Source organism: Paroedura picta, chromosome 5 (genome assembly GCF_049243985.1).
Source record: "Paroedura picta isolate Pp20150507F chromosome 5, Ppicta_v3.0, whole genome shotgun sequence".
Classification (NCBI taxonomy): Eukaryota; Metazoa; Chordata; class Lepidosauria; order Squamata; family Gekkonidae; genus Paroedura; species Paroedura picta.
In genome coordinates, this window is record NC_135373.1 from 33492344 (window position 1) to 33518788 (window position 26445).

General features: G+C 45.4%; 1 protein-coding gene across 3 annotated transcripts in view; it reads left to right on the top strand.

The window, feature by feature from the left end:
• NKAIN1 (sodium/potassium transporting ATPase interacting 1) overlaps window positions 1-26445 on the top strand; it is an 87112-nt gene that overhangs the window by 18196 nt on the left and 42471 nt on the right. The window contains exon 1 of one of the 3 annotated variants that reach the window (XM_077337144.1): window positions 19617-19676. The exons of the other annotated variants lie outside the window; for them this stretch is intronic. The gene's annotated coding sequence lies outside the window, so the exon portion shown is untranslated. Of the gene's footprint in view, window positions 1-19616; window positions 19677-26445 lie in introns of those variants that run through there. 3 annotated transcript variants of the gene reach the window in all.

A 26445-nucleotide genomic window follows, 5' to 3' on the forward strand; every position in this document is an offset into this window, starting at 1 on the left:
ACAATTGTGTCCAAAGTCCTTTCGGATGTCATGACATTGGGCACTAGGGCCATGTTTGATTTTGGCAAGGCCAGAAAAGTCCCACACCTACTTTGCGACCGGGACGTTTAGTTTCCCTGCTGTGTGTGGAGCTGCATCATCATATATATATATATATTTGGCTCAAAATGCCTCAGCTATACTCCTCTTCCCAGAATAGCAGTTCAGAGAGCGTTGGAGTTGCTACTATGGTTTTGGAAATACCTGGAAGGTGGAATTTTGGTAGGTGAAGAACCTTGGTAGGATACAATGCCTTATAGTACACTTTCAAAAGGAGGCATTTTCCCCAGCAGTAGTGGAATAAATGTTTTCAAAAAATAATTAGCATTCTGTGGAGACTAGCTATAATTCTGGGAGATTTCCATTACCCATCTGGAAGTTGGCTGCCCTAGAAATAATATTTTTTTTCCCATTGCCTCTTTATTCCAGGCTATGCATCTTGAACTACATTGGTTGGTCTATTTTCACATTTCTGTCCTTGCGTTTTTTTAAACTTCATTTTGGTCCTCCTAAATGTTTGCATCAGAGGCTCAGTTAGAAAAATTTTAAACAGACTTTGAAATTTTAAAACAAACATCGAAACACGCATCAATCAAACATTAATTCTTCCAGCCACTAAAGTAATTCAAGGATTTCCCTCTGTGTTAATCGTTCAGGGTTGCCCTGTTCTATTCTTGGACAAATAGATTCTGGTTTCATTTCAACCCCTTATTCACTGCAGGGTTTCGCCTCTGGACCTGCTTAATCTTGTGCATGCTTCCCCAGAAGTAAGCTCCACTGTGTTGAAAGCCAGTGTTTGAAATCCAGGTTCAGCTCTCCACTCTGCCGTGAAACCTTAGGCCAGTTGACCAGGCTAACTAAAAACAGAGTGGACAGAGATTTGAATCTGGGCCTCTCAAAGCTTTTGTGCAGCCCAGTAACTACCCTGCAACACTGCCTCTCATCAGCAAAGCCCTGAATGATTCTATCTGGCCTTATTGGTGTTAAGGTAAAGTCAAAAGGGAAGGATTCCCTTATTCAAGCCTAGCCCAACAATGTGAAGTGATATAAGGCATATGTAGACGTTGCAGGCATTTAATTGCAGGCTGTGGCTGCAGAGGTTCTGGCTTTGCATTTAGTGTCCAGGTGACAGAGATCTTTCCCTGGAGAAAAAAGCTGTTCTGTAAGGTGAACTTTATGGCATTATACCCCACTGAAGTCCCTCCCCTTGACAAACCAGGCTCCACCCCCAAAATCTCAAGGTAGTTCCCAGTCCAGAGCTGGATGGAGTGCTGAGGTCCCATCCCTTGCCAAATCTTTGGGAATTTTGTCAGTCTTTGTCTGAGGTTGGCGACAGGCCTCCCTGCAACTTGGTCTATTTGCCAGGCAACTCCGCATGAACCAACCTAGACCGTTTACGCACTGGGAACTTCACTGCCCCAGCTCCCGTGCAAGAGCCATTACACTTAAGCATACCAGAGCCCACCAGCTGAGTGCTCAGGACTCAGTACCTTCCCAATATGTGTGGTCACATGTGACCAGAGGCAATGTAAATAATTCCAAGGCATGGACAGCCTTGGTTCACAACAATCCTGAAAAATCCAGTGGTCAGTTTGCATGTGCTGAGGCTGTATGTGCATGATAAACACACACATTGCCTCTTTTCACAACCTGAGTCTGTTCTCCGTACACATTATTTTAACTTCTCAAAGTCCGAATGGGTCAGCTCCAGCCTGCTCTTTCCGTTCCTGTCGCCCCTCCCCATGCAAGTTACATGATCTCCGAGAGCTCAGTCAGGATTCCTCCTGTCTTTCTGACCCGCATAAACTGGCTGGATAAAAACTGATGTCATTTTCTGCTTGCGAGAACTAGGTAGGATTGTCAGGTCCAGATTGGGGAAATGCCTGGAGATTTTGGGGGTGGATCCTGAGGAGAAAAGGCTTTGGAGAGGGGAGGGACTTCAATGGGGTATACTTCCATAGAGTCCGCCTTACAGAACAGCCACTTTCTCTGCAACCTGGAGATCAGTTCTAATCCCAGGAAATATCCAGTTGCCAATTGGTTGTTGACAACCATAGATCTGGGGCCCAAATTTCGTATCAAGTTGGATGAGACTTCAATATTCATAGCAGCAGCCACAGTCACTGTCCCTTTCTCTGGTTGTATGGTGGTTAGGAAGAATTTGTTGGATATTAACTTTAGCTACACTCCCGGCACCATCTTTCTCTCCTCCTCTGTAACTCTGGCTTGCCCCTTGGAGGGGGGGGAGAGTGGAATACATTGATAGTGAGGGCGAGTAGCCGCTCTGGAGTAGCCTCTGACATTGAGAAGGTGGGAAGGGAGAAAGAAATTTAAGGTTATAGCCTTCAGTTCCAATCCTGATGGGCCCCTTCTTCCCACGGCTTTCGTAAAAACACTGTGTATTCACGATCTTTTTGGGTCTCATCTGCATCGACCCTCCATATTCGGGGACATTTTTCCGTGACCAAGTGTTCTGTGTTTTGCTTGCTGGTGCACTGGGAACAGTGTCCTCTAAATGTCAGAATTGTAAGTGTGGCCGTTTTTCATGTCTATGTGCATGTGTGCTTCTTTGTGTATAATTTAAAGTACCTGGGAAGGAATGGAGGTGAAGAAGGCCTATAAAAAGGCAGCTTTGTCTCACAAGGGAGAGAAGGAAAGCTGGCTGGAGTCAGTTTTAAAAAAGGGGACGCTCTGATGTTTTCCTGCTGGGGAACTATTTTGTTTTGTCCTTGGTGAACTTGGGACAGCGATCTTTTGATCGTGTTATTCCGGGCAAAGTTAAAAAGCGGCGTGATTCAAGGCGATTTCAAAGTGGCCCAAATTCTCTCTGTGCTATCTTGTGCCTCTTTGTATTCCATGCCTGCCCACCCCATACTGGAGTCAAGCTGGCATACGTACTTGAAATTCAAAATTAAGTTCTCAATAGATGTGGGCGAGTTTTCTTTCTAGGATCTTGCCTTTGAGCGAGGTCTTTCCTAGACCCCTCCTAGATTCCTCCCTGCACAGTTGGAGATGTCAGAAATTGAGCTGTGGATCTTATGCCTGATCAGAATATCCTCCTCCACAAAACAGAGGCATCTTTCTGTAACCTAATGTACGTAAGCAAGAGGATGAAGTGGTGAAATGTTGAGGCAGTAGAAAACGGACTGCTGCGTTTCAGAGCACAGGTAAAATATCACGTTTTGGCGTGTTAACGCAAATACAAAACTGGCACAGTAACAAAAATGAGGGGGCAAGGCATTTCTCCCTGCTCCGCTAGTTTTGGTGTTGCCTGGTGTTTTTGACAGAAAGGAACTCAGTCAATAGTGGTACATTCTGCTCTCCCCAAATGCCACCTCAACATTCTCCCGGGTCATTCTCCAGCACCTACCATATATACTCGCATATAAGCCGACCCACATATAAGTCGAGGCACCTAATTTCACCACAAAATGCTGGAAAACCTTATTGACTCGCATGTAAGGTGAGGCTGGTGTTTGGATAGTGGCTTTCCCCCCTTCCCTTCCCTTCCCTTCCCTTCCCTTCCCTTCCCTTCCCTTCCCTTCCCTTCCCTTCCCTTCCCTTCCCTTCCCTTCCCTTCCCTTCCCTTCCCTGCCCTGCCCTGCCCTGCCCTGCCCTGCCCTGCCCTGCCCTGCCCTGCCCTGCCCTGCCCTGCCCTGCCCTGCCCTGCCCTGCCCTTCTGGGCAGGATCTTTCCCCCCCTTTTCTTCCCCCCTCCTCCCTCTTTCCTCTCCTCCTCCCTCTTTCCCTCTGACCCCTCTTGTCTTTTTATATCCAATCCTTCTTCTTATCCCATTCCCTTCTTCTTAGCTGGGTGTTCTGTTCCCCCCACTTTCCATTCCTTCCTCTAGGGGCGTTTCCTCCTTCTGCTCTCTGCTTTCCCTCTGAGACAGAGGCTTCAGAGCTTCCTCCAGCAGCAACACGTGCTAGCCTCATGCTAGTTTCGTTAAGGCAGTGAGGGGGGGAGGCAGAGACTGCTCTTCCCTCCCCTCCCACTGTCCCCCCTGGGCTTGCTGTGTCTTTTCCTGCATCTGCTTCTTCAGTTAAGTATACTTGTCTCCCACCCACCCCCCTCCTGTCTTGTCTGGCAGCTTTTTTAAAATACCCGCATATAAGCCGAAGGGGACTTTTTCAGCTTTAAAAAAGGGTTGAAAAACTCGGCTTATATGTGAGTATATAAGGTACATTTTATTAGCCCACATTCAAAGCTGGAGAAATAGGCCTGGAGGACATGGCTGGTCTCAACTGTGTAGCTCAGGCTTTCTCAGCCAGGGTTTCGTGAAATCCCTGGGTTTCTTGTAGTCCCTGGAAGGGGTTCCCAAATGTGTTGGAGTTAATTTTGAATATATTTTAAAAATTTGTTATACATTTATCGGGTTAAACCTATATGGTCATATCGCCCCCCCCATGGCCTATAATGGACCTGAAGGGGTTGGCAAGGGGAGGGGCCGCAGGTGCACATGTACACTGCTATGCTTCCCAATCATGTTCTGCACGGTTGCGCCGCTTCTGGGGTTTCTTGAAGCCTGAAGAATGTTTCAGGAGTTTCTCAATGGAAAATTTCAGAAAGGCTGGTATAGATGGTGTGGATTAAGCCAGGGGCGGGGTGGAGGTGCTGTCTTCCACTGTATCCAAATACAGGCAGCTGTGTTTGCTAATGGTTTGCAGATTAGATAAATGTAGCATGTTAACAGTTGCATTGTTTCCTGGTTGCTTGATGCCTGCTCTGGGTCCAGTTGCCAACATTCGGGTAGAGCCTGGAGATGTCCAGGAATTTCAACTGATCTCCAGATAAAAGGCCAGTTCCCATGGAGAAAATAGCTGCCTTGGAGGATGGAGTGCTGAGGTCCCATCCCTCGCCAAATCTTTGGGAATTTTGTCAGTCTTTGTCTGAGGTTGGCGACAGGCCTCCCTGCAACCTGGTCTATTTGCCAGGCAACTCCGCATGTCCCGACCTAGACCGTTTACGCACTGGGAACTTCACTGCCCCAGCTCCCGTGCAGGAGCACAAATCGGGGGTGGACGAGGTGCACCGGGTCAAGTGCTCCCCCATGTGGGTGCAGAAAGAGGCGGGGCAACCTGCCATGACTAAAACTCCGGCCTGCTGCCCGGCATGAAACCTCCATTGCGTAAACGGTCCTAGAGGTGCTTTTCAGCTGTCACAATTCCCTTCTGACTTGCTGCAGATGCCCTAGGGTACATTGTTCCTAAAATTTGATTGACATTTGACTGTTCATGATTATTATGTTCCTTGTTCGTATTGTTGCAAATGTTTTTATGTAATTACTTGTTCTTCTGTTCTGTATACACCACACCGAGACGTCACAGTGAGGGGCAGTATATAAATTAAATGAATAAGTAAATAACCCATAGTTAGCATCCCTAGGACTTAATAACCACAAAAAGAGCTGGAGGAGGATCAGAGTAAGCTGCTTTTTGGGGGGAATGGGGGATTTTTTTACTTCTATCTGAAAAAAAATGCTTGTACATATTGCTGAGATAGAGCATATGCATGTCTGTCGCCGCTGTGGTCTCTTATTAGTTCGAAAAATGGAAGACAGTGGGCATTTTCCTCATTAAACATTTGAGCAGGATACTGTCCTCTGGGGGAGGGGCTGTGGCTCAGTGGTAGATTATTTGCTCGGTATGCATGAGGTTGCACGTTCAATTCCTGGCATCTCCAGTTAAAAGATCAAATCATAGGTGGTACGAAAGCCTGACGTCATGGAATCACTGAGTTGGAAGAGACCCCCAGGGTCATCTAATCCAACCCCCTGCACAATGCAGGAACTCACAACTACCTGTCCACCCACAATGACCCCAATTTCATGGCCAAGTGATCCCCCCCCACCAAAAATCTCCAAATCCAGCCAGGCCTTGAGGAAATTCACCTACCATCCCACAGTGGTGATCAGCAATTCCCAGGGTATGCAAGAGCTACAAGAGACAAGAGGAAAACACAGACATATCCCTTCCTGCCCACCCACTCACAATCTGCCTAAGTTCATAAAATCAGCATTTCTTTCAGATGACTATCTAGCTTCTGCTTAAAAACTTCCAAAGAAGGAGAACCCACCACCTCTTGAGGAAGCCTGTTCTACTGAGGATGTCCTGGAGAGCTGACCTTGATGGACCAATGCCCTGAGTCAGTGTAAGGCAGGTTCATGTTTATTTCGCCTAGTATTAATAATGCTTACATTTACCGGTGGCTAATACAGTGATACGATTCTTAAAGTGGTAGGATGGATTGTACCACTTCAGGCTGCAGGTGGAGGTTATAGAGCAGGGGTAGTCAAACTGCGGCCCTCCAGATGTCCATGGACTACAATCCCCAGGAGCCCTTGCCAGCATTCGCCAGCGAATGCTGGCAAGGGCTCCTGGGAATTGTAGTCCATGGACGTCTGGAGGGCCGCAGTTTGACTACCCCTGTTATAGAGGCTCACATTTTGGAGGGCCCCCCCCTATGTGACAAGTTCCCTGCAGTACTGGTACAGTAAGCAAAGAGAGGTCACAGAAGTTTTTTTTTTGGCGTCTTAGTCACCTGCCATTTGAAACGGCAGGTTCCATTCTACAATTTCATTTATGTTGTTAGATTTCGATCTGGTTCTACAGCACTATTGCATGAACGTCCCATCCATCAGTTGTATTGACTCACTCTGTAATCCGTCTTGAGTCCAGGTGAGAAAGGCAGACTATGAATAACGTTAATAATCGTAGTCATAAAAAAAAAAAAATCCTGCCACATGTATGGACTAGGCCTCCAGAAAGGGCGTGAAGAGATAGATGAGGCACAGAGATGTCCTCTTTGTATATTTAATGATAGGAAGGACCTCGGAATTAGCTACTAGGCTCTGGGCAAGATGGCGTCCAGATAGAAACACCGGCTATCCCGCTCCGCAAGTTATATTTTATTCTGTTATTTTACTCTGCTAATTGAAGTTTCCTGAAGGTCTGTGGCTGGGTGCTATCTTGTGCTATCTTGTGCTACTCTGAACTGAAGGCATTCCTCAATCTTATTTTGTTAATTATACCAACCACGGAAGAGCAGCGCTTATCAAGGAGTGCCTCCTTAGCAGAGGGCCATAAATCGCAGCCTAACTTCAAGCTCTCCAATAGCAGCTTTAGTATAAAAGGGGGGAGAATTTTTTTTTCTTCAATAACCACTGTTTTACAGAACTACAAAGTTACAAAAAATTGTTTTCAGCTTGGAGCAATTTTTTGCTTGTCTGCTTACCTGTTCCTTTAACTAATTGTCCAAGTATCTCTGCCGCCACTCATCATATGGGAATGGGAGTAAAACGCAGGTGTGAAGAGGATTTAAACTTGCCAGCTCAAAAACAGACGAGAATAGGGGATTACTTTGTGACCAGCAATGCCTCAACATTTAGCATTCCCACCAAGAACCGTTTTACTCCTCTGGCAGAAACTGAAGAAAACCTAAACTTAAATCCAAACAATTCACTCCTAGAAGCTGACAGTAAAGGAGGCACAGAAAACCTTGCAGGAGAACTCTTGGAGCTGACTGCAAGAACAGTGGAGAGTATTTTCTGCGCGTTGAAAAGGAATGGCTATCTACTCGAAAAACTTACCCAGACAGTCTCAAGGTTAGTCACCCTGAGGGAGTCCAAATTAGCCTCTAATGGGCCTCTCCCCCAGCCATCTTATTATCCTTCTGGTTCAACCACAAGGACCTGTGAGAATCCTTACACAAGGCAGTCAGAAGACAAAAGAAAACTCCAACACCTGATTTTACAACCATGTAAAGTCTGCCTGGTTATCTGCCGGTACAAGGGGTGGGTCCCCCCTTGGAATTCTAAGCACCTGGCTATCAAACATCTGAGAACCCTAATCATAGAGAGGCACTTCCCTATAGACCTAATCTCAACAGAATTCCTTAACTATGCAAATCAGGCACAGAGAATTATGCTCACCTTCAATAGTCCAAGGATACCTTCTCTACTCCTAAGACAGAAATCTATCCTGGGTCCTAAAGGAGTTTTCCCCATTCGAGTCTTCACTAATACTGTAACAACTGCTTTGTTTTCAAATCCTCCTCGCCAGAAAACCACTATACCAGCAGAAAAGCTTCCTGAGGAAACATCAAATAACACATTACAACAGGACCCTTCTAGACGGCCTGGCCAACCAGACTGCCTACTCTCAAGTTCTGGAGATCTTCACCTTGAAAACTCCTTTGAAGAGGGCCTTATCAACTCCTTTTCGACCCTCCCAACATCAGAACGTCTAGCCATCACAAACAGACTAGAATGTCTCAGGTTGGAACTTTTGAAAATTCACGGTCTCAGCAGTTCAAAACCTATCCCCACCAACAAACTGCAACCAAACATCCACATCACCAAGCACTCCAGCTGTTTTCCCTCCGCCCAAGTTACTCCCTGATAAGATACAGAGCTCCAGAGATGAAATTTCAATCTTCCAGCCAATGGAGTGTGAACCTGTGAAAAACGGCCCATCTGCACGGAAACAGTCCTCCTCTACTCATGGACTCCCCTCCAAAAATGGATGTGTCTTCTCAGATTCAAGGGGAGAATTAGATAAAATTTCAAACTCGGACTGACTGTTAAAGATACTATCTTGGAACTTGGGGGGATGGCAGAACAAATTCTATGATCCTGAATTCTCAAAATTTTTAAGTGGTTACGATATTCTTTTCTTACAGGAAACCTGGGTCCAAGATGTAAGCTCTGTAGCTCTACAGGGTTTTCAGCCATTTGCCACACCGGCAATCAAAGTCCATTGTAAGGGCCGGGGCAGTGGCGGTCTGGCCGTCCTTGTAGCGGTTGACTTAATAGCAGAGGTTCAGACCCTGGAAAGCAGCTGCCCAAATTACATCCAAGCATTACTGATTAAGGGACCACATTTCGGCAACCTCCTGTGCATCAATGTATATGTCCCTCCAAAACTCTCACTGTCACAGGATAAAGGGAAACTTTGGGACCAACTTTCCCACACACTGGAAACCCTTTCTTCTCAGTTTCCTAATGCCCAAATAATTATGTGTGGTGATTTTAATGCCAGAATTGGCCCTGGTCACTCTGACTCTAGGGCAGATGTCAACTCTCAAATCGCGGAGCACACATGTCTTTTAGAACGAGTCTCACAAGACCCTACAATTAATAAGCCTGGTCTAAAATTATTGGAGTTGCTATCCTTGTTTAATCTTTATGTCTTACATGGCTCTAAGTTTGATAAGTCTGGTGGTTCCTTCACATTTTTATCTTCCTGTCATGCTAGCACCATAGATTATATAGCAGTTTCACCTGCTTTACTAACAGAGGTGGTCTTTTTTGAAGTAGGTAACTCTCCTTTAAGTGATCACTGCCCTCTACAGCTCTTACTTAAATATAATAGCAACATTCTTTTACCTCCAATTCCTGAACTCGCTGAAGGTACATTTCCTGGCAATAGGAGGCTGAAATGGTCAGAGCAGGTACAAAACAACATAGCTCAAGCTCTGACGAGTGATGACCTTAAATCCCTGCATTCAGCCCTTTTACAGCCTGGCCATGACGCCATAGGACACTATGACAAAATTATTAGCTTGATCAAACCTCTGCTTATCAACAATAAACCTCTAAAGCTGTTATCCTGCCCCAATAATGGCTGGTTTGACCAAGAATGCAAAACCTTCAGGAAAAAGCTAGTCAAATGTATGAGGCTGAGCCGTCGCAGTAGAGAGGATAACAGAATGTTAGAGCTCATCAGATTAAGATCCCAATATAAGAGTCTCCTCAAAAGTAAGAAAGCTGACTATGCTAAACATATGTGGAACAAACTAAATCTGGCAGTAAAGGAGAAAAATGAGTCTCAATTCTGGAACCTTGTTTCTTTCGGGCTTGCAAAATCACCCCAACAGGTTGAAGCCCAAATATCTGGAAACACTTGGTTTACACACTTTTCGAAAACCTTTGGAGCCTGGCCACCTCCCCCACCATATACAGAACCAAACACCCAGGCTATTTCCATTGACTCTCTAAGTTTACCAGCTTGGCCCCCAGTCACAGAGGCTGAAGTCAGAGGCCTTATTACATCCCTAGCTTCCAATAAATCACCTGGAGAAGATCTGATTCCACCTGATTTATTTAAAGCGTTCCCTAACTGGTGGGCCCCAGTCTTAGCTAGGGTCTTCACCCAGATAAATGAATCAGGCATTTTTCCCAATGGCTGGAAGATGAGCATAGTGGTTCCTATCCACAAAAAAGGCAACAAGACCGACCCACAAAACTACCGCCCCATTAGTTTACTAAATATCGCATCTAAACTCTATGGAAAATTCCTCTTACATAAACTAGAGGACTGGGCTGCTGACAACCATATCTTACACCCACACCAAGCAGGATTTAGAAGAGGCCATTCTACCACTGACCACTGCCAAACCCTCCATTACTTAGTCTACTCCAGTATAGAAGGCCCTACGAGAGCCTTATACGCAGCTTTCATTGATTTAGCCACAGCTTTTGACTCCATTGATAGGGACAGACTCTGGTCAAAGCTGAGGGAAACTAACATCGATAAACGCCTACTATTTCTGATGCATGAACTGCACTCAGGCACCCACACAAAAATTAGGGTAGGTGCTTCAGGCTCTCTAACTAATGAAATTGCAGTAAGGAAAGGGGTAAAGCAAGGGTGTGTACTAGCCCCTCTGCTTTTCAATATTTATATCAACGATATAGTTCAAAGACTATCGGGCCCAGAATTTGTACCCCCTTCTGTCGGTCAGCAAAAGGTCTCTATCCTGCTTTATGCAGATGACATGGTTCTGGTTTCCCTTACAAGAGTTGGTCTGAAAAAGCTACTTAACAACTTGGGTACTTATTGTAAGGAAGAGTCCCTTTCCATTAACTACACAAAAACAAAAGTTATGGTTTTCAGGAAAAGACCTAAAAAATTTATCTGGAGTATAAACAATATTCCTATAGAACAGTGTAGTACATTTAAATATCTAGGGATCACTTACAGTGAGACCCTAAACTGGAATGCCCACCTTGCAACTATAAAGGCCTCTGGTCTAAAAATCATTGGAGCCATTCTGAGATTTTATTATACCAGGGGAGGGTTTCTAGTTGACCCAGCTCTAAAGCTCTTTGCAGCCAAGGTCATTCCTCACCTACTATATGGCATTGACATCTGGGGCTGGAAAGAACAAACAATCAATAGCTTGGAGCCCATTCAGAACTTTTTCTTCAGACGTATCCTGGCTCTTCCAAAAGGGTCCCCTGCAGCCCTGATGAGGGCAGAGCTTGGTTTTCCCTCACTCAAAGCCCGTGCCCACTTAGCTATTCTGAAATCTTGGAAGAAAGACATCTCAACCAAATTAGATTCTTTAAACCATCAAAGTTTTAAGCTCTTATTGAGCAAGGACAGGACTCGGTCTGATTTTTTTAGCTCCATTCTTTCACGCTATACCATACCAGATGACTTACTGCATACATCAGCCAATATTTCTGATTTACGTGATTGGGTGTTCAAAGCTGACTCTCTGATCGACCACTCTTCAATACAGCTATCACAAGCAGCCCCATGGTATAAAACAATTAAAAAAGACCATTCCAGAGCATCATATTTAGTAAATATAACGACACGTAATCTTAGAATGGCCCTAACATCTTTGCGGTTTGAAATGATGCCATCAGCCATGCTCTCTGGGCGATATCTCCGAATACCCACAGCCCAACGCCTGTGCATATGTGGAAATCCATCTGTGGAGGACCTGCCCCACTATGTCTTGGCTTGTCCCCTGTACTCCGAACCCAGGGGCAAATTCCTTGCCAAGCTATTACCAAACTCTCACCCTATTTCTGATTTTAACAAAGTCACCTATCTGTTATCAGATGTCGACCCCTATATCCCTTTTGGCGTGGCACTTTTTGCTCTGGCTGCCAGGAAGATTCGAGCTAATGCATTTTTACAGGAGCCTCCACCTTGATACACCATTTTATCTCTTTTATTGTAACTTAGTAGTCCATGTTTACATTTTTAGGTACACAATATTGGAGAAATATTGTTTTATTTGTTTATATTTGTGCCATATTGTTTTAATTGTGTTTTGTAATGGCCTTTGGCTACATACAATAAATGTTATCGTATCGTATCGTATATTTAATGATAGTACAAATTCCAGAGTCAACCAAAACGGGCTCCTAGGTTAAATCGCCCGCTTTCTGCCTGTCTTCATCAGTGGTTGCTCTTCGATATATAATACGTTGATATTATAGCACAGTGGTCCCCAACCCCCGGTCCAGGGACCGGTCCCGGTCCGGGGATCAGTCGGTACCGGGCCATGGCTCCTCCTCGTCCTCCTCCCTGGCTGCTGCCTCGGGGGCTGCCCTGCCATTCTGCCACCGGCTCACCTTTGGTGCTCTCCAGCGGCCGCCATGGCTGGGGCTCCCCCTCAGCATGGCACTGTGCAGCTGCTGCTGGCAGCGCCCCCCAGCGGGTAGCAGGAAGTAAGGGGCGGCGGCAGGAAAGCAAGTGGAGCAGGGGCTCAGGCGGTGGCGACAAAGTCCCTCGGCAAAAGACTACCCCCCCCCCCGGTCCTCAGTAAAATTGTCAAGCGTTGAGCGGTCTCCGGTGATAGAAAGGTTGGGGACCACTGTTATAGGATATCACCTCGGCTGATGCTCATCAAAAGGTGCCCCTACTGTGATGAGCATCAGCCAAGGTGATATACTATAGGATCAACATATTATATATTGAAGAGCAACCAGTGATGAAGACAGGCAGAAAGCGGGTGATTTAACCTAGGAGCCCGTTTTGGTTGACTCTGGAATTTGTGCCGTCATTAAATACACAAAGACGGCATCTCTGCACACCATTGCCTTATTGATTCCTGTTTGTGCTTTTCTGATTTTATATTTGAGGAATTTACAGTTCTTATATTTGAGATAGATGAGGTGACTGATGGCGGAGGTGGCAGAATGGACTCTACAAACAAGTGGGTGCGATTGCAATTTTCTTTCTGATGTAAGATTAGAACAAGCATGCAGAGCACTAGGTTAACACATTTCATCTTGATGTACTGATCCCCCCCCCCCTCCTTAAGCTGTTTTGGGCACCATAGTTGAAGAGGGATGTAGACAACCTGGAGCGTGTCCAGAGGAGGGCAACAAAGATGGTGAGGGGTTTGGAGTTCAAAACGTATGAGGAAAGGTTTTAGTAGCTTGATCTGTTTAGCCTGGAGAGAAGACAACTGAGAGAGGTTTTGATAACCATCTTCAAGTATTTAAAAGGCTGCCATGTAGAGGATGGAGCAGACTTGTTCTCTCTTGCCCCGGAGGGACAGACCAGAACCAATGGGATGGAATTAATGCAAAAGAAATTCTGTCTAAACATCCGGAAGAAGTTTCTGACAGTTAGAGCGGTTTCTCAGTGGAACAGGCTTCCTTGGGAGGTGGTGGGTTCTCCATTTTTGGAAATTTTTTAAACAGAGGCTGGCTAGCCATCTGACAGATAGGCTGATACTGTCATGGTTCAAGGGGGTGGCAGGTTACAGAGGATGAGCGATAGGGTTGTGAGTGTCCTGCATAGTGCAGCGGGTTGGACTAGATCAGTGGTCCCCAACCTTTTTATCACCGGGGACCGGTCAATGTTTGACAGTTTTACTGAGGCCCGTACGGGGGGTAGTCTTTTGCTGAGGGACATCACCACCGCCTGAGTCCCTGCTCCACTTGCTTTCCTGCCGTCCGCTGGGGGACGCTGCCAGCAGCAGCTGCGCAGTGCCATGCCGAGGGGGAGCCCCAGCCGTGGCGGCCACCGGAGAGCACCAAAGGTGAGCCGGTAGCAGAGTAGCAGGGCAGCCCCCGGGGCAGCAGCCAGGAAGGAGGAGGAGGAGGAGGAGGAGGAGGAGGAGGAGGAGTAGTCACGGACCAGTACCAACTGATCCACGGAACAGCATCGGTCCCCGGACCGGGGGTTGGGGACCACTGGACTAGATGACCCAGGAGGTCCCTTCCAACTCTGTGATTCTATGATTCTTAGCTTGTTGGGAGTATTGGAGGCCGTTAAAAAAAATTAGCCACCCCACATATATTCTGAAATGGTGCAGTCCATTCTACCAGTTCCATCCATGGCATTTGTTGGCCAAGGCTTCCTTTGTTTGCCATAAAATCAGAGCTGGGAACCTGTGTCAGCCAGGGACTCGTGTGAACACTGGGTTGCGTGCCCAGAATCAGGAATGCTCAAACACTTGCTAGTTTGAGTCAGGTCCTGTTGTCTTGTGAACAGAGAGCTGATTTTTCATTGAACTGCTTGTCTGTTCATTGACTTGCTTGTGCCTGTTTGGCAGATCAGTGTCTCACTGTCTGCATTCCTAACAGTGCAGTGAGCACAATCAGCTTTTTGCACATGTGTCTTCTCACACAGCTTGATTATGATTAATGTTGTCCCCTGCAATCCTGTACTCCCATTGATGCACCACTGCTCTTGTTGGCAGGCACTTGTTTAAAACAGTTCAGTCAATTGCAAATCAAGTGCAAATAAATGCTGTTTTTATTTTTTAATGCACACAACAACAAAAAAACAATCCGGTCACTTAAGTAATTGTTTGTCGTGTCTATGAGAAATTCTTTTAGAATAACAAATGCAAGTGGGTCTAGCACAGGGGTAGTCAAACTGCGGCCCTCCAGATGTCCATGGACTACAATTCCCAGGAGCCCTTGCCAGCATTCGCCAGCGAATGCTGGCACGGGCTCCTGGGAATTGTAGTCCATGGACATCTGGAGGGCCACAGTTTGACTACCCCTGGTCTAGCAGATATAGGAGTTGTTTGGTGCCAGGCCAAACAGACCAGGTGATTGGCTCCAGTCACAGTCAGACGGAAAGTTCAAATATCAGCCACCTCATGAAACGTGCAGCATCCCTGCTGAGACTTCGAGAAATCAACATCTGCCCAGTTTGGCCCTATAGAAATGCTACTTTGATTGTGAGAAGTGTGGTGCCTCCTTTTAGGATGCCTGTTTACGGATGCTGGTTCCCTTGTCAATGTTAGTGGCTTAGTCAGAGGCTGTCTGAACAACTGAATCTTCCTTCATGGTCCCTTTGTTTCTTGTACTGAACAGGGGCGAGAGCTGTCATCTCACAAGATTTACCTTGTTGACTTGCAAATCTCGAGCACAAAGGAAAAACGGTTCGCTGTGGGCCACGCAAGGATGAGCACTGCAGAAACACTTGCGTCTCTGTCAAACCTCTGTCAGCCCAAACCATTTATCTTTCTGTGAGGGCCTGAGGTTTCTTGGGAAAGAGTTGAGACCATTCAGTCTGGACAGGTAGCCTAGCAAGGATTACCGCTGCTTCAGTGGGGAATGTTGTACATGTTGATCAGGTCAAGGTTCTGTTTGCTCAGGTAGGGCTATGCAAATTTTTTCAAGGCTTCCTGCTGGGTGACCGTAGGCTGGCCTTCATGTTTTGCATAGGCCTGCCGCTTAGGCGGCTGTCTCATGGCTAGGCTCTGAGCCAGAACTAATTAGAGCAGATTTATTGAAAATATGTTACAGAGCTCAACAGGCAGAGGTCACATCCAGTACTTGGCCCCTTAAAAAAAAAAGCTGGAAGAAGAACCTCCAATCAGTATTTACGACCTCCATCTAGCAATTAAAACATCCCATGCTGTGGTGACAGCTGCTGCCAAAGCAACGTTTAAAATTTTTCTCACAGCCAATCAGGAGCTTTGCAGGGGTAAAGCCCTACCTGGCCCCACCCACTTCTTAAAAATACTTGACATGACACCCACAGCTACCATATTGGAGAGCCCCAATCTACAGTTGAATATCTTTCCTCCCCTACCAAAAAAAAAAGCCACCAATGGTGAAAATAATCTGCAGTTATTAGTGATCATTCCCAATACATGATACTAGTTGTATTCACAGAGCCTAATTTTTTTGAAGTTCTTTGTAAAAAAATAATCCAAGTTTCAGATGATTATATACAAAGGGCATAGTATAAGTGGATATCCATCAATTCTCTGATAACCCATGACCAGTATTTTATTTCTGCCTTCTTCTAATTAAGAATTTTTACAAGACCTGGACCCTTACCACATGGGAGGTGTTGTGGTGTTCTGCTGCCTGGTTTCCGGTTCGAGGCAGGTCGCCCGGATTCTTCCTGGAACCACATCGGAGAGCATTTTGCCTGCTTCCCCCTGTCTGCCCCAGATTTGCGCTCCCACACGAGACAGCTGGGGTAGATATGTTCCACCACTCTGAGGGGCCGGGGGGACCCTCTATTTTTTAATTTGTAAGAACGTGTGACTCTGTAACAATGCAAAACCACATTCTTACAAATAAAAAGAAACACCCCAGGTGGCTCTTTCGTGCTGTGCAGGGCGGCAGAGCTGACTGGGGCATTTCTTTTTACTTTTAAGAACATGATATTGTGAGTGGGGGTGTGGAGAAACTGCGCCAGGATGGTCCACTTTTCCCCCTTTCGGGCAGCCCAGGTCCAACATACGTCCAATGAGGCCAGCGGCAAAAGAGGGACCATGGATTTATTCACAATCCTTTCCACGGGCCAATTGAGGGCCGGAGTTGTGCCAGGCCCAGGACTGCCCCGTAATGGTGCTGAAGTCATCAGGAAGTGGGAATTCAGCGCTATAGTAGACAAGCAGAGAGTCAGGCCGAATTCCTGGTGTGGATGCAATCTTGCTGGTTGAGTATAAGTCTTTCCTATTTAAAATGTACTCCGTGTAATATCTAAATCTCTACCCAGCTACAATAAAAATGTCTGATCTGCAGAACTATGAAAGAATTAAGTGTCCTCGTTCATTTTGTCGCGTATTTCTCTTGAGAAAGTATAATCGCATCTTTATATTTTTAAAAAATCACCAGTTCTAATTAGATTGTTTCTTTCCCATAACCCAAAGCCTACGAAACCATTACCGCAATTAAAACGAGACATAAATGTTCATTTTAATTGAGATGGCGGTTTCAGGAGGCTTTGGGTTACGGGAAAAGATACAATCTAATTAGAATTGGTGATTTTTTATAAAGATGCGACTACACTTTCTCTGAGAGAAATATGCAGTGAAACAAAGGGCAAAATTGGCAAACCAAGCCATAAACACCACTTCTCCCATTGATGCCTCCAGCATCTTACACAGTGTCTGCTTTTAAAGAAAAAAAAACGTCATTTTTATTTTTGGCTGCAATCAGTAAAATTCTTCAAAACTGCATGCTGATTTTCCTTTAAAATGGTTCAGCCTTAGATTGATCCAAAATACCTCTCCCAGCATCACTTCATAATGACTTGTATATATTTCGCCCCTATGGATGTGGGGTGTTGCAGCCATTTTAGAACATGGCAAGGCATGGGTGAGAGGACAAGTGCACCTCAGCCCTTTACTGTGGCCTAGTCAAGATTAGGCCTTTGTAGCATTTTCAAGTGACTTTAAAATGACAGCAGCCACGAGGACACCATCATGTATAGTTAAGCCTTAATCAATCTAGCTTAGTTTTCCAGGTTCAAAGACTCTTTGTTTTGTTGCGTTCTTTTTCTGCTCAATATAGTTCAAGACTGCCCAGCCTCTTTCTCCCTGGATGCAAGCTTGTGTATTTCCTTTTACAGCATGTCTATGTTCTTTCCAAAATACAGATAACTCAGTTTATTATTATTTTTGCTTTCATGGTTTCGCTATTTCAGATATCCAAGTTCGTTGTCCTGATCCTTAATAGAAGCTTTAGAAGAACTCCTTTTTTATGTTCTTAAAAAGCCCACAAGTGACATAAATATGAAGACCCCCCCCCTAACAATTGTACTGTGAAGGCCCCTTAACCATACAGCACTGCAAGGCCCGTGGCACGTACTACCAGGATAAACCACCTCTGTGCATCCTACCTCCTAATAAAGGACTCACAACAACCAGGGTTTGAGTTGCAGAACCTTTAGGGCAGGGGTAGTCAAACTGCGGCCCTCCAAATGTCCATGGACTACAATTCCCAGGAGCCCCTGCCAGCATTCGCTGGCAGGGGCTCCTGGGAATTGTAGTCCATGGACATCTGGAGGTCCGCAGTTTGACTACCCCTGCTTTAGTGCTTATGAATCTCTGTATTAGTTGTCAGCAGTGTTGAATCACTTCAGTTGTGTAAATAGGTTTTCTGAAACTGGCTCTCTGTTGATTCCTCATTCTGAATTAAAAATTTTTTTTATATAGATAGATACAGAAAGAAAGAAGGAGAAAATATCTATAATTACAATATCACCCCTCCCTCTACCCCCTAAAGACACCATTTGCTTGAAGTTTCATTTTGCTAAATGCTCCAGATAAAGATTCCATTGTTCTTAGAATTCTTCAATTGGTTTTCTGTGCCTATAGATGTCAGTTTTATCTTTTTTTTAAATAGTTCAACAGTAGTTCAACAGTTTTAACTAGTACTTCACCAAATAAGAAAAACAAAACAACAACAAAAAATGCACTTTAACATGGCATTTCCAGCACTTATGATCAACCTTAGGTTGAATTTTGACGTGGTTTAGTTGTTTAATTATCAAAAGTTGCTGACTCCTGTACGTCAGAGTAAGCAGCCTCGAAATTTATGGAATTCCTCGGCATGCATGCTTAAGAATGGCACGGTGACTTTAGTAGCCTTAAGACAGCTGGTGTTCTCTGATTGTGGAGAAAACAAGTGAAACCCTCAGCCACCCGGACCCTCTAACTGAAGTGAGCAACTGACAATTTTGAAGGATTGGCAGCACAAACCAAACCGGAGGAAATTCAAACAGACAGATGGATACTTCTGTGGAAATCCCTCTGCTTGGGGCTGAGAAAATCGAATTAAAAATTGGCGTTCTTCCCACAGGGTTTTTCCACATCACTAACCCTAATAACCTAGGGATAGATTCAAATGGGTAGCCGTGTTGGTCTGAAGTAGCACAATAAAATCAGAGTCCAGTGACACTTTTAAGACCAACAAAGATTTATTCAAGGCGTGAGCTTTCGAGCGCAAGCACTCTTCCTCAGACTAGTCTGAAGAAGAGTGCTTGCACTCGAAAGTTCATGCCGTGGTCTTAAAGACTGAACTTTGATTGTATTAGATTCAGATGGGTAGCCGTGTTGGTCTGAAGTAGCACAATAGAATCAGAGTCCGGTAGCACCTTTAAGACCAACAATGATTTATTCAGGGCGTGAGTTTTCGAGTGCAAGCACTTTTCATGCTTGCACTCGAAGGCTCACGCCCTGAATAAATCTTTGTTGGTCTTAAAGGTGCTACTGGACTCTGATTCTATTCTGATTTTATTGTCCTAATATCCTAGTCTGAGTAGTGGTGACCCTTGCATGTGCCACCATTTAGAGAAGGCTGAATAATATACATACTTAATCCAAGGCAACTGTTTTCTCCAAACCTCCAAAACAGATATCAAAGTAGCTGTGCATGGAGATAAACACATCCCTTTGATTAATGTACGCCTCCACGGTAGCCCAGTGAGCCGTGGAAAAAGAGGGCCTCTAATTGAAAGACACATAACAACCATCCATTCACAACAAGGGGGTGGGGGGAGACACAAATACTATTACTCTGCTGACTCAGAGGTTCTTTGAGTTATACCGCTGGTGTAGTATTTAAAAAAGCAACAACAGCAAGACCTAATTTCAGAGGTGGCAGTGATCGGGGAGAAGCTGGATCGGTAAGAGTTTTCTTGTATGTACTCAAACCGAATAACCTCAGCAGGCTGCAGCTGCTAATTATTTTTAATGCAGTGGCTTGAACAAAAGACTGGGGAGGCACAAGAGGTCAGGGGGTACTCTAGCAATGAATTTGTGGCAGACAAAGCGGAAGGAGACACTAATTGTAGATAGGGGAGAGAAACAAACCCCCCAGGGTACTCAATGAACTATACATGAAATGAGGTAGGCCGATGACAGGCCTGTGTGCATTGCTGGTAACCCTTCCTCATCCAGTGAAGAGTGGATAAGGGTAATATTTAGTTGCTGAACAGACATTGCTTGTTCTGGAAGCAGGAACCTGGGTCAGGTTGCCAATCACCCTGTGGTGACTAGAGATCTTGAATTACTGGCTCTCCAGGCGACAAGTATTCAGTGTCCCTGGAGAAAATGGTGCCTTTGGAGTTTGCACTCTGGCATTGTACCCCACTGAGGTCCCTGCCCTCGCCAAACTTTGCACTCCCAAATGCCTGGAATTTCCAGTCTTGGAGTTGGCAAATTGGTCATGGTTTTTGGGAGGTGATGGGTGGTAATAGTTGAACCTAGCTTGCCTGCTTGAAAAAGCTGGTCTTTTTTTTAAACATAAATTGGAGGAGTTTTCTGGTCATGGGGTGCTATAAAATAAATACCTCATCAAGACGCAATTTGCAAACAGGAGGTGATCCTGACTTTGCTAATTAGTTCAGGAAGACTGTTTGATGATCCTCTTGAAGATTTTGCATTCCTCAGGGGTGTGCTAAATGCCTGGGGATCTCTGTTAATGGCTCCTGAGGCTTCATGGAGTTGCAAGCCTAGATTTTCACAACTTCCTGCGTACATTGTTTTTATGTGTCTTATTTTGTGCTGTCAAGTTTCAGCAGACTCTTGGTGAGATTGTTAGGCTTCTGGTGGAAAATTGAGAACTCCCAGAATTACAACTGATCTCCATACTTGTATAGATTGCTTATTTATTCTTTATTTAAAATACTAGAATTAAAGCCCGTTATAGCTCATACAACTGGTGCTAGTATGGAGGGAGGGGGAAAATAGCAAGGAGAATGGGAGGTAGAAAGGAAGAGAGTGATTAGGGAAGAGAGATCGAAGGAGAGAGAAAGAGGAAAGAAGAAAGAAAAAGAAAAGAGAGAGGGGAAAGAGAGTATAGGTAGAAGGAAAGAAACAAAGAGAGATAGATAGAAAGGACAGAGAGAAATGTAGAGAGAAAGAGAGGGGGAAAAAGACCGACAAAGAATAACCGAGAAAGAGAGAATAGAAGACATAGAAATTAAGAGAGGCACAGAAGTACAGGAAGAGAGGGGAAGAAAGAGGGAGAGAAATACAGAGAGAGAAAATAAAAGTAAAAGTGATAGAAAGAATGAGAGAAAGGAAGAGTAAGAGAGAGATAGAAACAGGAAGAGAGAAGACAGAGAAGGAGAGATGTAGGATTAGGTAGAAAGGAAAGTGAGAGGATAGAGAGGGAAGGTGGGTAAGGCCAGTCCAGGGAGGAGCACAGCCCCCGCTGAACTTACCCAAAGGCTGGGAAGGTCTCCTGTGGCCCTGGGGGGGGAGCACAGCCTCCCCCCAGCCTCCTGCACCTCGTAGTGGGCCAGGAAGTCCCTCCATGGCCTCTGAAAGGGCATGAAGGCCCTTCCCGGTCGTGTGGGGAGCACGGTCTCCCCCTCCCCACCCTGCTGCACTTCTTACTGGGCTGGGAAGGCGCTCCGTGGCCTCTGCGAGGCTGCAAAGGGCCTTTCTGGCCCAGGGGGGAGCACAGTCTCCCCCCCCAGCCCCCCTCTTCACTTCGTACTGGGCTAGGAAGGCTGCTGGCGGGCACAGCGGGCAAGGAAGGGCACCGGAGGAGTGCCATCCTCAGTGGCCAGACAGCGTCTGGCCATGAGGCTGGCTGTGCGCCTCACAGTGAGCTCCTAGAGGCGTGCAATCTGGTCGCACATCAAAACTGGGCGCACCTGGGCTTTTCCTACATATTAATCTGAACAATGGTAAGGATTTATTCCATTTATCGTGGACTGTATGGCCTTATACCTTACCAAGGTCAGTGTAAATAAAGTATAATAAGTTACCTTACCCTAAACCTAAACTTTATGGTGACCCTGGAGGGTTTCCAAGGTGAGAGATGTTCAGAGGTAGTTTACCATTGCCGGCCCTTTGCATAGCAACCCTAAATTACTGATCAGCGCTGACCCAGCTTCACTTCTGAAAGCTGACAAGAAACAGTCAGGGCAGATTATCTCATAAAATAATACTTTAATTTGATTTGGTTTTCTTGAAAGATTGATCCTAGTTCTCCCCGTCAACCATATTCCCTCCCCATCAATGTGAGCTCTGTTGCCTGGAGATCATAATAAATCTCCAGGCCCCACCTGCAGGGCAACCACCCTAATCTTAGTCAAGACGAGGAACTTGGATCAATCTTTCAAGAAAACCAAATCAAATTAAAAAATTTATAAGTAAATACCCTGCCAAGGTCCCTCCCCACTCCAAACTCCACCCTCTCTAGGCTCCACCCCCCAAGTCTCCAGGAATTTCCCAAACCCACAGTTCGCAACCTAAAATGGAGACTTCCTATTACACCAATATATTTTCTTCACTCTTGATTCCTGTCACATGACTTGTGTGGCAAATGCCTTGCAGTTCAGTGGATCCCAGATCTAGAAGGGCTGAAGACCAGTCATCTAGAGCAGGGGTAGTCAACCTGTGGTCCTCCAGATGTCCATGGACTACAATTGTAGTCCATGGACATCTGGAGGACCACAGGTTGACTACCCCTGATCTAGAGGATCATTAAAGGGGGCTATATCAAATGCTTCATTGTTTTGATCCAGCTACTGAAGTGGCTTGAATTTTGCTTCATATTTGTTGTTGCCTGCTAATTTTGTGGATTGCTGTGTGATGTTTGTGGCTTGACTCTATAACATTTTTATGCTGCTCTGTTTATGCTGTTCTGGTGATTGCGTTTACATTCTTTTTTTTGTTTTCCTTTGTTTTTTCTAAACAGTGCAATATTTCTTACCTAGAAATTATTGTTTTCCTTTTGTTTCTCTTGATCTTGCATAAGTTTTGTAGCATGCCAATTAGCTCTTTGTGGGTTGGATCCAATGCAGCATCTCTGCAAGAGCAAGGACTTCCTTGGCACTCCTCAAGGGGTGCTCCTAGGGTAGGGGGGCCTCCTAGTGGACAGGGGGCTTCAGGAATAGGATCTGCAGGGGCATTTGGAGTTCTCAGTGTGTGAGAGCTGAGAAAGTCATGCTTTTCCTTGGTGCCTGCAGAAATACAGCACTGTACACAACCTTGTTTGTAAAGATTTGGACACTTTGTTGATTGTAATTCACGACAGACCTGAAATCAGTTTTTAAAAAGGTCTTAGCCACAAACATACTTCCATAGAAGGGCAGGTTGTAATAGGCTTGCTGTTCCATGGTGCATGGAGGGTGTGCATATGGGAGAGATTTCACTAATACCTCTTCTACTCTAAATCCTCACTTTGCCTTATGTGCTGTCCAGGAGAGTATCTTGACTTCCAGAGGCAAAATTTGGGTGCGGGGCTCAGTGGAATTTAGCAGAAGGGGACCCAGGAAAGCTACATTCTACAGGTTGTGCTCTGAGAGGTTGTAGGGTACAAGCCATTGACTTGCACAAGATTTTATACAGCACCTAGTGGTCTACTTGTGTTACTATATTATCTGGAAACTGGTTGCGCAGGTGGAGACAAAGCAAGATTTACCTGGTGCAAAAGCGGCTACTGTGGTCTTGTTTTCGAATTTCTGCTTGCATAAGACCTCCAACCTCCAACACAGGTGGGATGGTGCAGTGAATCCAGCCCATTGTAACTAAATAACTGTGTACCTCTTGGGAAGGGGGATTCAACATATGTAGAGGAGTCACTAGGGCTGGTTGCCATGCCTCTGCAGCCATGGCTGGTGGGACAAAAGTCATTAATGACAATAGTTGTTGTGCAGTGGTGTGACTATCAGTGTTGTCAGTCCTGTCTAGGGATTACTGCAAACTTTGTGGTTTTACCACACAGGTTTTGGATGATTCCTAGAGAGGCGCAACATGATTCCTAGAGAGGTGTCTCCATGGTCCCCCTGCTCCCTGCACACCCTTGCGCTCCCAGCTTGGCCCATGGCTTGTCAAAAAAAGAGAGAGGTTGTCCTTCAACTGTCGGCCTTGTTCTGGTGTGTTTTTCGTAGTTGGCACAGCATCCTGCATATGAGTTCCCGAGTACATTAATATTCACCCCAGAAAGATTTGCCTGTGATTTAAGCGGAGTCTAATTGTCAGCCGTTTAAGTGCAGTTGCTAAAGAAAGCAGTAATCAGGAAATATAGACATCTTAATTTAAATCAAATTAAGCAATCAGCTTGTCTTCCTAGCCTGCCTTGCTGTGGCAGCTCCGGCATTTGAGCAGGAGATGCTTCGATGGAAGAATTTCCCATTTTAACCCACCCCTCCCCCAAAAAACTCCAGCTTGTTTGTTCACTACCTTTTATTTAAAATACATGCACAGATCTCTGGTGTGAAAATGAAATACATTTTCCTCGCTAAATGCTTTCCGCTTGGCTTCAACAAAGCCATTTACCTGTGCTGAATTTTTTTCAACAGCTAGGCGGGAGAGTATTTTAGAAGTTCGGTAATGAAAAGTTCAGTTATACAACCTGCAAAAATAATAGAGGAAATAATGTCACCATGGAGGAAGAGAGTGATTACCGTAGTCAGCTCAACGTGCATTTATGTATTAAGAATAAACCGTGTTAGACGTCCTAATGTCATCCTGCTTTGATAAACTTGTTTAAGGCATACACCAGCACATTGGGAAGGGCCAAGTACATGCATGTTGCTTATGATCCCCTTTATTTAAGCATAGAGGCAGCTCCCAGTTTTTCAGAAGTGCCACGTTATTTATTTATTTATTTATTTATTTATTTATTTATTTATTTATTTATTTATTTATTTATTTATTTATTTATTTATTTATTTATATTTTTAGACCACTTTCCATACAGCTCTGGGTGGTTTACATATAACATTATGGGGTAACTACGTAAAACATTGCAACAGAGATAACAATCATAACATAACATGTCAACCAGAACAATATTTGAACAGGAACATTGACACGACTTTGGGTCGGTCGGATTCTTTGGTTATGGGAGGGGGTGTCGGGGGGGCAGTGGGTGTTTTTGGGCTGGTCGGCCTCAAGCAAATGCCTGGTGGATGAGCTCCCTTTTGCAGGCCCTGCGAAATTGTAGGAGTTCAGACAGGGCCCTGATCTCTTCAGGGAGCTTGTTCTACCAGGTGGAGGCCAGGACCGAGAAGGCTCTGGCCCTTGTTGAGGTCGGACATAACTACCATAGTGAAAAGAACTCTAGTGGGACAAATATTTATGAACTTCCATTTGTAGCCCACCTTTCTCCACAGTGGGGATCCAAAGCAGCTTACATCATTCTCTGCTCCTCCATGTTATCCTTACGACAACCCTGTGAGGAAGACTAGGCTGAGAGTGACTGATCTAAGGTCACCCGGCAAGCTTCTATGGCACAAGTGGGGATTTGAACCTGGGTCTCCCAAATACCAGAGTGACACTCTTAACCACTATACCACACTGGGTTCCTGATTAGCCGGAGCAATAGAATGAAGTGTTGGAAGAGTCTGGAAACATTCTTCCAGATCAGTGGTCCCCAACCCCTGGACTGGGACCGGTCCATGGATCATTCAGTACTGGGCCGCGGCTCCTCCTCGTCCTCCTCCCTGGCTGCTGTCTCAGGTGCTGCCCTGCCACTCTGCTGCCGGCTCACCTTTGGTGCTCTCTGGAGGCCACCATGGCTGGGGCTCCCCCTCAGCATGGTACTGCACAGCTGCTGCTGGCAGTGCCCCCCAGCAGGCAGTGGGAAGTCAGGGGCGCGGTGACGTCCCTCGGCAAAAGACTACCCCCCCCCGGGCCTCAGTAAAATTGTCACGCTTTGACCGGTCCCCAGTGATAAAAAGGTTGGGGACCACTGTTCCAGATCCTCCTGACCTGACCTTGAGTGTCATTGTGGTGGAGTGGTAAAAGAGCAGCGGACTCTGATCTGGAGAACTGGGGTTGATTTCCCACTCTTCCTTATGCAGCTAGCTGAGTGATCTTGAGCTATTCACAGTTCTCTCAGAGCTCTCTCAGCCTTACCTACCTCACAGGGCGTCTGTTGTGGGGAGAGGAAGGGAAAGGCTCGTAAGACGCTTTGGCTTACATTCAGTCACAAATCATATAGAATTCTCATAAATCATTTTTTAAAAAATAATCTTGCCCTTTGGTGTTTATCGGAGTAGTTCTTAAATTAATAGCATATGAATCAGTCTTCAGAAGCATTTTTGCTCATGTGCAGATCTGAAGGGGGAAAAAACCATGCAAACCTATTTGACAGGTTGTGATTCTTGTGAGCTTGTTCACGAGAACAAGCAAACATAGCTCATGAACAACTTACATCTTTAAGACCAACAAAGATGTATTCAGACCCATTTGAACTTACATCTGCTTGTCACAATTGGATCCAGTAAATATTACTTCTGAGCATGTTTGATACAAACCTTTGATGCATCCCTAAGATCTTGTAACTTCCTACTTAAATCCAGTTGATTGGTATGAAGTGCTTTCAGATCATCCAAAAATTTCCTCTGCTTAGGCTAGGTCGAGTCCATTAAGAATTTCTCCCCAAAGGAGATGAACTTTGATCCAGACTGAAAGAATCTCCTTGAGTCC